The following is an 11,064-nucleotide window of genomic DNA, read 5'->3' as shown; positions in this document are numbered from 1 at the left end:
CATTTCCGAAGTATCGTAAGAATAACTAACAGTGAAAATTGCATGAATTCTACTCCTAAATACTTAGTACTTCATCTACAACCTCAGTCTCACCTCACCTCATGCAAATGCTTAAGAATCTTAATGAATTCCTACACCTATAATATTCCATATACTGTCAAATAATCTATACAGTACCTGTTCATATATTATCACTCTTAAAATTTATTCAACTAAATTTTTTGTGGTGAAAATTTAACCACAAACTACATCATTTTCTTTCCTTTTAATTTTACTCTGTTCCTACCTGGCTGTTCAACTTTGCTAACATTAAGTGGTTCTTTAAAAAGGCAAAATTATCTTCAACAGTTTACTTTTCCTTATTCTTAAGGAAAAGTAAACTGTAATATTCTATACAAGTGAGGCTAGTTCTCCCAAGACTGACAATTCTTATTCATATCTAAAAATAGCTACGAAACCTGGAAAAACTACTAAATGGTTCAGATAATGATATGAAATCTAGAAACATTACTAAATGATCTAGATAACCTACAAAACCTAGAAACATTACTAAATTATCTAGATATGCTACAAAACCTAGAAACATTACTGAATGATTTAGATATGCTACAAAACCTAGAAACATTACTAAATCATCTAGATATAGAAAAACTTTCAAAATGAAAAAACTAACATCGACAGTTTTCACTTCCGTAACAACTTATCTACAATATTCTATATAAACGAAATAAGTTTTTTCAAGCTAAATCATTAATAAAAGTTTGACAATTCCTATCTATAGCTACAAATATCAAGCAGCTAAAGGATGTTCAGATTTATGTCAAGAGAAATTAATCTAGACATATAAAAATAAGTTCTCTTTTACAATGATCAAATTACTGTACATAATTAGTTTTGATGTACAATATATCAAAATAAAAAATTTACATTATTGCAGCAGTGGTCAAATCAAATAGTTTTTACCTCAGGACAAACCTAGACTTGAGTAAACCGGATATTTATGCATATGGTAACATAACGTCTATGAAGCCATCCTATAACATAATTCAAACGAGCTACCTAAATACTGTACAACAGGTTATCTTAGGATACGTCCCTGATTTATAAACGATATCTTTGGATAGTCGTTCCGGGGGTTAGAACCCCGTGATACCTGACGGTAATTCTCTTATAATATCAATCGCAGAAATATCATACAGTAGGAGACAGCCGGAGGGAACTTCCATCAGGACGACATGGCTAACTCACCCAAAAATAGATTTTGATACCCTTTAAATACTTATTAAAATCTGACAATTGTTTATTTCCACGAACAGTTATGCATGTGCGTTTCAAAGTTTACTTTAAAACACTGCATATTGAATTTGAATTTAAAGTTACAGAATATTAAATTCTACTTTAAAGGAACAGAATATTAAATCTTAGTTTCAAAAACAGTTTTGTTCTGTGATAAATCTAAAAACAGGTTACTGAACCGCATATTAAATTTGAATTTAAAGTCAAAGAATATCAAATTCTACTTTAAAGGAACAGAATATTAAATTCTACTTTAAAAACAGTTTTTTTCTGTGATAAATCTATAAAAAAAAGGTTACTGAACCACATATTAAATTTGAGTTTAAAGTTACAGAATATTAAATTCTACTTTAAAGAAACAGAATATTAAATCTTACTTTAAAAAAAAGTTTTGTTCGGTGATAAATTTAAAAAAAAATGCTTACTGAATCTATATTTAAATTACTTAACAAGTAAATAATCTACTTGTCCTCCTGCCTAAATTGGAGATGAAAACTTTGTTTTGATGTGTAGCAAACTAACAGGACAGAGAATACTGAACAGAAAATCACTGCAGTTCATAATGACCGACACAGAAATCTAAAGTTTATACAATTCAGATTTCTAAATATAATAAAATTTGACCACTGCTGCAATAAAACCTTAACATTAACCCTACGAGGATTATAACTGGCAGAACACATTTGGAATCTCTCTACAGAAACGGAGAGTTCTTCAACTACGGAACTTATCGGTTGATGTCGAGGTCTAGATTAAAGCTTATCAAAGTACTTTGTACACACACACTCACATACAAACAAGCACACTTTCCATCTGGCTAACCAAATAGTACCATAGCAGCCATAAATAAAATCAAGGCATTATTCGTTAATCTTGGGCCTCGTTCCAGCAAGAACAAAGTGTCTTACATATACTAAGGCAAAAACATTACTTTCATAACAGTTGAGCCATTCTTCTTTCGTATGAATAGTACATGAATCGCAGGTACTTTCCTTAAGGTAATTAACTCTATACCTTCACACATACACATGCATACACTCAAACTAGTTGTCCATACACTTTTACTTATTCTTCCTGATTCAGGATCTACTCCTCATACAAGAGGATATCATTTATCCATTCACACGCACACACACGCACTCACTCACACAAACCTCTTCTCCAATAAGTAAAATGTGATCTGCCTGTTATAAAAACCTTTAAAAACTAATATAAATCCTAAACTAACGCAAAAATTAAACAGAACAACAACACAAAGTGTCAGGAAGGTTTTTACCCTGATAACTACAAATTAAAGTTTACATCAGTTGAACCAGACAAGATAATCAACTCTACACAAAAAAAGAATTTTCCCTAAAGTAATGATAAAATTTACAAAAACATGAATTTAAGTAAAACCCTTATTTCAACAGTACATTCATAATGATCAACAATAAGTTTAAACACTTCCTGACACTTGCGTTGTTTACAAAACCTTAACGACTCAAAATGTTTCGGGCAATTCAGCCAATAGCAGAAGGTCCTCAATTTACAAACATTCAGATATAAACACAAATCCAAGTGATATAAAGATCAGATATTGTATCAAAACTCATAATGAAATACCATAATAAAACAATGTATAATATTGTGGTGGCCGATACGGTAACGTCCCTGACTAGTGAACCCCAAGCTGGGGTTCGAGTCCCGCTCAAACTCGTTAGTTCCTTTGGTTGCTGTAACCATTCTTGTGAGCTAAGTATGCGGGGTTTGGGGTAGCCTATAGGTCTATCTGCTGGTGAGTCATCAGTAGCCATTACCTGGCCCTCCTTTGTCCTAGCTTGGGTAGAAATCCTGACTGGTGAGTCCCACTCAAACTCGTTAGTTCCTTTGGTCATTGCAACCTCACCATCCTTGTGAGCTAAGTATGGGGGGGGGGGAGGTTTAGGGGAACCTATAGGTCTATCTGCTGGTGAGTCATCAGCAGCAGTTGCCTGGCCCTTCTTGGTCATAGCTTGGGTAGAAAGAGGGCTTGGGCACTGATCATATGTATATATGGTCAGTCTCTAGGGCATTGTCCTGCTTGATAGGGCATGTCACTGTCCCTTGCCTCTGCCATTCATGAGCGGCCTTTAATGGACTATTTGTTGTCTTTGGCTGCTGAAAATCACAGGCATGTGAGCTAGGTGAATCCTACCCTAAGCCAAAATTTAATAAAATTTGACTTACAAACAATTTGACTTAAAATTATCATCTTGGAACCTATTAAGTTTGTAAGTTCAGGACCTTCTGTTATAAAATTACATAGAAATTACATGGATTTGATTACATCATATATTAAAATCTTCAATAGCATTTTTATCATAAACCACCCATGTATTTAAATGATCGTACCTCAAGCAAGTACTCAGTCTTTCCTTTGCATTATTATTACTATCATTATTATCATTACTAGCTAAGCTACAACCCTAGTTGGAAAAGCATCTTCATTTACCCACTCAATTCAAATTTACTTAAGAACTGTAGCTAATAAAACCATTTCCAATTCTGAACCAGGTCTATGTTCCCACTTTCACTCAAAATCAATCTAGCAGAAAATGAAGCCTCTTCTTTAACTAATATGAAATAAAAATCTGTTATTATTATTAATAGCTAAGCTGCAACCCTAGTTGATAAAGCAGGATCCTATAAGCCCTTATACAAAGTACCCAAATGAGGAAAGGAAATATGGAAACAGATAAAATGGCATGCCTGAGTGTACCCTCAAGCAAGGGAACACTTGAGGGACCTAATCCTATCATATAAAAGTGAATAGAAAGACTATACTATAATACAAAATGTGCTAAACTTTGAAGCTGAAGAAGACATTTCTAAATCAAGGAACTAGTGACATGTATATGAATGATGTATCTAAAGTCTAATGTCCATCATACATACACACACAAACAGATATGTTCGAACTTCATACTAAAAGCTTTACATCAAAACTAATGACGCTAGAGTTATAGAAGATTTTTGTATTCAATCCCATGAAGACTCTTGAACTGCATATATGCTATGGCCCAGCACGGAGGCTCCCCTGGTTGAGTTAAAAGGACGCTGAAGACTTGAGTGCTGGTCTGTAGTTGAGGGAGATTTTAGAACATTCTACGACATCTGATTCCACACAAGATGAAATAATCTGAAACGAAACAAAAACAGTTTTGGTATTAAAAATATTTGCATTAAAACATTTACCAAAATATTCATAGCAAGTAAAATGGTTATAAATATTTCATATTAATTAATAAACCTAAAAACAATTAATATAAACGCTCAATAAAAATATATCGTACAGTGGAGCAGTTTCATCATAAAAGTTCAGATAATTTTCTAAATTTCTGACATACATCTGTATCACAATACTTATTTACGATTTAGTTAACTCAGTGGTTTAGTATAATTAATTACCAATAAATATCTTAGGCCCGGGATTTTCCAAAATATCTGGATAAAAATTTCTTAGGCCCGAGATTTTCCAAATTCAAATTATCTGGATAAAATTCTCCATCGTTTCTTCCCAAAACTAAACTAATGTCCGGACAACCTTCTATTCTTTCTCCATTTGAACATTCCAAGATTATTTTCTTTGGAATAAATACTACTAAGAATAACTAAACTAAACCATTCATATAAACTGCAAATATCCAACAAAATAGAAAACAAAGTAAAATAATTGTAATACCGTATCTTATGAAAAAAGAAAAAGAAAAGTAACAAAAGAAAAAGAAAACAAAAGAAAAAGAAAAGTAACAAAAGAAACAAAAAAGTAACATAAGCGTAAAGTCAAAGTACACATAAAAATAAAAACCAAACAGACAGAAGGTGACGCTATGAAACCATAATGAAAATAAGCCACAAACAAGAATCATTCAATGAAAACAATGAAGACTCGACTTTATAAAACTATTCTATATTCCAAACTCTTCCAACATTAGATCATTAAAATCCAGGACAAACTAAACTCAAGCGTGTTGGTGGGTTGCCACTTGCCGGTAACTAACGACACCTCGTTATGAATTCTAACGAACGTGTTCCATCCTCGATGAAATTATACTCCTACTAAAGGACAATGATAAAAACAGCAGACAGATATAAACAACATGAAAACTAAAACCTCAAACATTGATTTAACTTTCACCATTGCACTACAGTGGAATTACAAAAACTGAGCCTCAAACATTATTCGTTCATTACTTACTTTACTTTTACTTTAAGGGCTGCTTTTCCGGTCCTATACAGCAGGGAGCCCTACTCTCTACAGGAGCTCCACAGTCATTTTAACATATTCGTTTGAAAGCTTTTGATATTTCACACCGCGTATTGCTCGTTTACTGTCAAATTGACACTATCGAAGCACTCACAGAACATGAAAGTCTTCAGTTTCATCTTGAAAACCTTAATATCTCCAATCTTTCGGATGTCTAGTGGGAGATTATTGTATAGTCTAAGGGCTGCATATTTAAAGGCTCAAAAGCATACAGTAGACATGATCTTTCACAATCTTGGAGGAACAAAGAAATAACACATGACATAAGCATGTATTATGTTTGAATACAAGTGAGGTACAAGGTAACAAGAGTGGTAAACACATTCATATCAAACTACAGCTGGAAGAATAATGAGGAGCCTTCGTTCTGAAGACTGGTGGATACCCCAACTCCCCGGTATACAAACAAGAGTTCTCTTGCTTCAAAACTACAATTACCATTCCAGCTCTCCTTAATAAGGTATGTTATGCTAAAGAAAGAGGGTTTGTATTTCACGTAAGAACAAATGGGTCTTAAGTTTATTTCATAAGGAACTGAAATATATCATTAATAACAATTTTGGAGAAATTAACATGAAGGAATTGAAGAATCCTTTATAGGAAATCAAATTGTAGTTTACAATGCTCACCTTTGTAAGTCCGTCGTTTAATAAATTGTATTGCTTCCCATGTCTCTGGCGTCACGTCTACATGGAATGCTTTGGCAGATCTTGAAGTGTCATTTAAACTTGCAGACTTTATTGTCCTAGACTCCAATTTTGTTTCTGCATACATATTTAGCATGTTTGTCTTGTTTGCTCCTAACAATGTTTACTGTATTGGACACAGAGCAAAATGTGTCTTTAGTCATACTGTACATTTCTTCACTCTAAAGTTCTGTATATATAATTCACTCAAAATTTGCAGATGACTAATCCATTTTTCGTCCATCAGACATTTCTCAGTCACATCCTACTGCTCCACGAAAGTTTTTCTATCTTCTTAAAACTTTAGCAGACATATACACACAATACAGTGGGTGAGATGAAATTGAACCCTAACAAAACTCAAAGTATGATTGTAAGTAGGTCGAGGACAGTGGCTACTCAACATCCGGATCTTAGCATTGATGGTTTCTTCAACTCTGTAAGAGTCTTTTAAAATTTTAGGTGTGATTCTTGATAGAAAATTTTCTTTTGAGAAACTCATTAGGTCTGTGTCTTCTTCAATTGCACAAAAAATTGACTTACTGAGAAAGTCCTTTAGGAGTTTTGGTGATCGATCTATTCTGAAGAAGTGTTTTAATTCTTTCATTCTGCCTTGTTTCAAGTATTATTCTTTCCGGTCTTCAGCTGCTGAATCTCATCTTAATTTGGACAGGAACTTATAGTCTATTAAATTTCTTATTCCTGATATAGATATTAATCTCTGGCACTGTCGTTCAGTTAGTTTGTTATGCATGTTGCATAAGACTTTTCAAAATTCTGGCCATCCTTTGAATTCAGATCTTCCAGGAGTGTACCATCCTGTTCGTAATGCTAGGCAGACAGTTAATTCTAATAGTCAGGCCCTCTCCATCATAAGGCTCAATACTGTTTAGAAGTTTTATTCCTGCTGTGACCAAGTTGTGAAACTTCAGAAGTTCAAATTTGCAGTGAATGTTACATTGAACAGACTAATATAAGTCTCTTTTTATAGTTTATGTATGAAAGACATATTTTAATGCTATTACTGTTCTTAAAATACAGTATGTTATCTTAATTGTTCATTACTTCTCTTGTAGTTTAATCATTCCTTATTTCTTTTCCTCTCCAAGCTATTTTCCTGTTGGAGCCCTTAGGCTTATAGCATTTTGCTTTTCCAACTAGGGTTGTAGCTTAGCTAGTAACAGCAATAGTAATAATAATAATACTAATGTCCTTTTGCAGGATGGATTTTTGACAACTCTTCCAAACTTTCTAGGTTACGACTGAAAGACTTCAACTTGATAAAGTCGAGGAACAGAATTTTATCACTCAATTCGCCATCACTGATTAAATGTCTTGAGGGGTATTCTTTCATGGTTATAGTTTTAGAGGCCCAACCGCTTTGGCAGGCTAAACAAAGTTCGTTATAGATAGCAGCCATTCCACATACAACCATGTGTTTGTTCCTTGTTGGAGCAAATCATTAAGGAGACAATTATCCTTCCTTCAATAAAGAGACTTGAAAAATATCTTCTGAATAAGTCACATAGAAATAACTTGTTAACGTAATACAGTAGTTGCTAGATATGACTAAAGCTCAATCATAAATTTCAGGAATTATTTTCAAAGAAATTTGATGGTAATACATGTTCCATGATAACTTGGAAGAAGTGCTCGAGAGCAGCATTGATAACAGTGTATAAATGGAAGGCTTTCTAACGATGATCAGAGCAACTTCATTCTTTTTATCTCATCAACCACAATTCTAATGACATTTTCGTATCCCTGCTGATCATCGTGGTCAATCTATCAATCTCTATTTGTTGCTTGATTCAATTTCAAATGCGTAACAGAGGACTTCCCGAGATATCTAGCTCGAACAAAGCTTTCAAAGACCACATGATATATCCAGATGATTCTAAGAGAAGGTGGACTAAAGCCAGGCCTTGTTTCGGAGGGAGGTACCTCACGAACAAGAAACTGTAAATTTCGCAGAACTGTCATGATGAGGAACAAGTTTTCCAATTCTGGTGAATTCATGTTGATCTTGATACGGAATGAAGAAATCTAAAAAAAAGGAAGTTAAATGAATATGGAAAGAAACGATACTTGCTTTTTGAATGGCAGTACCCTAAATGAGAAAATTCAATGTATGAAACATTAAAAACTATCTGTTCTTTATGTCAAAAGTATTTTACATTCAAGTATTTACTACAATGATCAGAATATCAAAACAATTTCTAGTAATTTGTATTTTTCTTAACTATACAAACCTAAGTCCTTAAATGGGAGTAGTGAAGCTGAACTCAAGGTGGTGGTCATTACTACAAGGTCACTGATAAGTAACTAGGAAATACAGCAGGGTTCTGTTTGATCGAAAGATGTCAATAAAACTAAAGAGCAAGATCCAGCGCCAGGCTGTGAGACCTGCAATGCTGTACTCGTCCAAAACATGGACAACTAGGAGGAGAGATGAGAACAAGATTGATGTAACTGAGATGATGAAGTTGAGGTAGCAATGTGGACTTGCTAGAAAGGATAGAGTTAAGAACGAACATAGAGGCACTCTCAAAATAGCACCAGGTTCAACCAAGGTGAGGGAAAGTAGACCGAGATGGTATGGACATATAAAGAAATAAGAGGAAGGCAGTCCAATAGGGAAGATGATGGATATGGGACTACTGTACCCGGTAGGAAAGGGATACATGGACCAAAATTACGATGGATTAACTGTGTGAAGTGAGATATGAGGGAGCTGTGATTGAGCGAGGAAGATGCACTGGACCGAAGCAAATGGAAGAATGTGTTGAAGAACATTACAACGACCCCAAATAGGGACAAGCTTTAATAAAAAGAAGAAAAAGACCGATAAGTAAACTGGTCCCCAATGGACAGTCCACTGAGAAGCCACTTCGAGCCTAAACCTAGGGTTGTGGTGGCCAATGTGGTGACGTCCCTGACTGGCGATCGCCAGACTGGGGTTCAAGTCCCACTCAAACTCGTTAGTTTCTTTGGTCGCTGCAACCTCACTATCATTGTAAGCTAAAGTTGGAGTGTTTGGGGGAGCCTATAGGTCTACTTGCCGAGTCATCAGCAGCCATTGCCTGGCCCTCCTTGATCCTAACTTGGATGGAGAGGGGGGTTGGGCGCTGATCATATGTATATATGGTCAGTCTCTAGGGCCTAGTCCTGCTTGATAGGACAATGTGACTGTCCCTTGCCTCTGCCATTCATGAGTGGCCTTTAAACCTTTAAACTTGTAGGACAGTTGAGGCATGATGTGTAACTTAAGGACTCTGGTTTGGTAAATAGCTCCTATACAAATACAAAACCTCATCCTTTAATAGGAGACTTATCCTTAGGAGGGAAGAATATCCAACAACAACACTAGCTGGTTTAAATACCGGAACGGCAAAAGACTTTGACATACAAAAGGAGCAGAAGTAATGACTCCTGCCAAATTCGAAAACCTGGGAAAACGATGTCCTAGGTTTCCACCAAATCTTGCCAGACGGTCATGGAAGAACCTATATCTATAATAAAAGTTTGAAATGTATGGTCATTAAAAGCAATGGGTTCGTATACATCTCCAGTCATCATCATCTTTGAAAGGAGGACAGGAGATATACTTCTATACTTGAAATATACAGAAAAGCTATACTGTATACTTAAAATGTACAGAAAAGTTCATTGGTTGGGATGCTTACCGGCATCAAATGTCCAATCCAGTAAATATAAGCATGGCCGCTGCACCCTAAGAGAAGGAAAACAAAAGTGGAAAAATGACTGACATTCTTACATCTCTTCCTGGACTTACGTCATAACTGCTATCTTGGAGGAGATGCTTCTTGTCCGGTGACACAGGTAGGTTTGCTAATCAACCTGCTGAAAAACTACCAGGAGCCTAAGGGTAAAAGTATCCTGGGACTTATGGGTATAATCACAAAGGTAGTGAGTGGTAAGGGTTGGCTGGTGCTTCCAGAATCAAGCCTTCAAGACTTGCAATGGTGACAGGTTAGTTCTGAAGGCCAGTGTCAGATCAATCACCCTGATTTTGTAAGCGCGTGCTTGTAAAATTCGTTCTGGTTCTTCAAATGACGCCGGATATGCTGGTCTGAAGATTTTTTCTTGGTAGAAAGATGCAGAGGATCTTCACAGATATCGAGACATCTGTACATTGCCTCGCGAAAAGCCTTTCGCTCGGAGGAGATACTGGATAGTCTCCACCGGAGAAGTGACAGGGAGGTAACCGATGCTCAGTTCAAATGAGAGTTGTGTGAAAAATGTTTCTTTCCGCTATGGGAGCCTCTTGAAAGAAGGTTCCTGATACCACACTCTTTCCCACTGCATAACTTAAGACTTTTTTCCATTAACACAACTCAAACATAACTGTCTACAATACCATCATTATCACCATCATCTCCTCCTATGCCTATTGACACAAAGGGTCTCGGCTAGATTTCGCCAGTCGTCTCAGTACTTCTCCACTCATCATCTCCCACTTCACGCTTCATAGTTCTCAACCATGTAGACCTGGGTCTGAAACTTTTCTAGTACCTTGTGGAGCCCAGTTAAATGTTTGGTGAACTAATCTCTTTTGGGGAGTCACTTGCCTTAGTTAGATAGGCACTGCGCATCACAAGGATCTGGCTATTCTTTGATGAGTCTAGTCAATGAATCCTCTATGGATTTGGTCTACAATTCCATTTAATAAAATTAATTAAAAAAAAAACAAAAGATTAAAACAGCCAGAGGAGCCCGATGAGAAGTATGTCTGTACTCTACGATGGTCGAAGTCCAACTGAAGGTTATGCT

General features: G+C 35.6%; 1 long non-coding RNA gene across 1 annotated transcript in view; it reads right to left on the bottom strand.

Annotated features, from left to right (window-relative positions):
• Positions 1 to 3,545: 3,545 nt before the first annotated feature.
• LOC137646095 (uncharacterized) overlaps positions 3,546 to 11,064 on the bottom strand; it is a 32,993-nt gene continuing 25,474 nt past the window's right edge. The window contains exons 5-6 of the long non-coding RNA XR_011045388.1: positions 6,214 to 8,316; positions 3,546 to 4,456 (exon numbers count right to left, since the gene is read on the bottom strand). This is a non-coding gene — a long non-coding RNA (uncharacterized lncRNA). The remainder of the gene's footprint in view (positions 4,457 to 6,213; positions 8,317 to 11,064) is intronic.

The sequence above is a fragment of the Palaemon carinicauda genome, chromosome 8, assembly GCF_036898095.1.
Source record: "Palaemon carinicauda isolate YSFRI2023 chromosome 8, ASM3689809v2, whole genome shotgun sequence".
Classification (NCBI taxonomy): Eukaryota; Metazoa; Arthropoda; class Malacostraca; order Decapoda; family Palaemonidae; genus Palaemon; species Palaemon carinicauda.
This window is presented reverse-complemented; position numbering and strand designations above follow the sequence as displayed.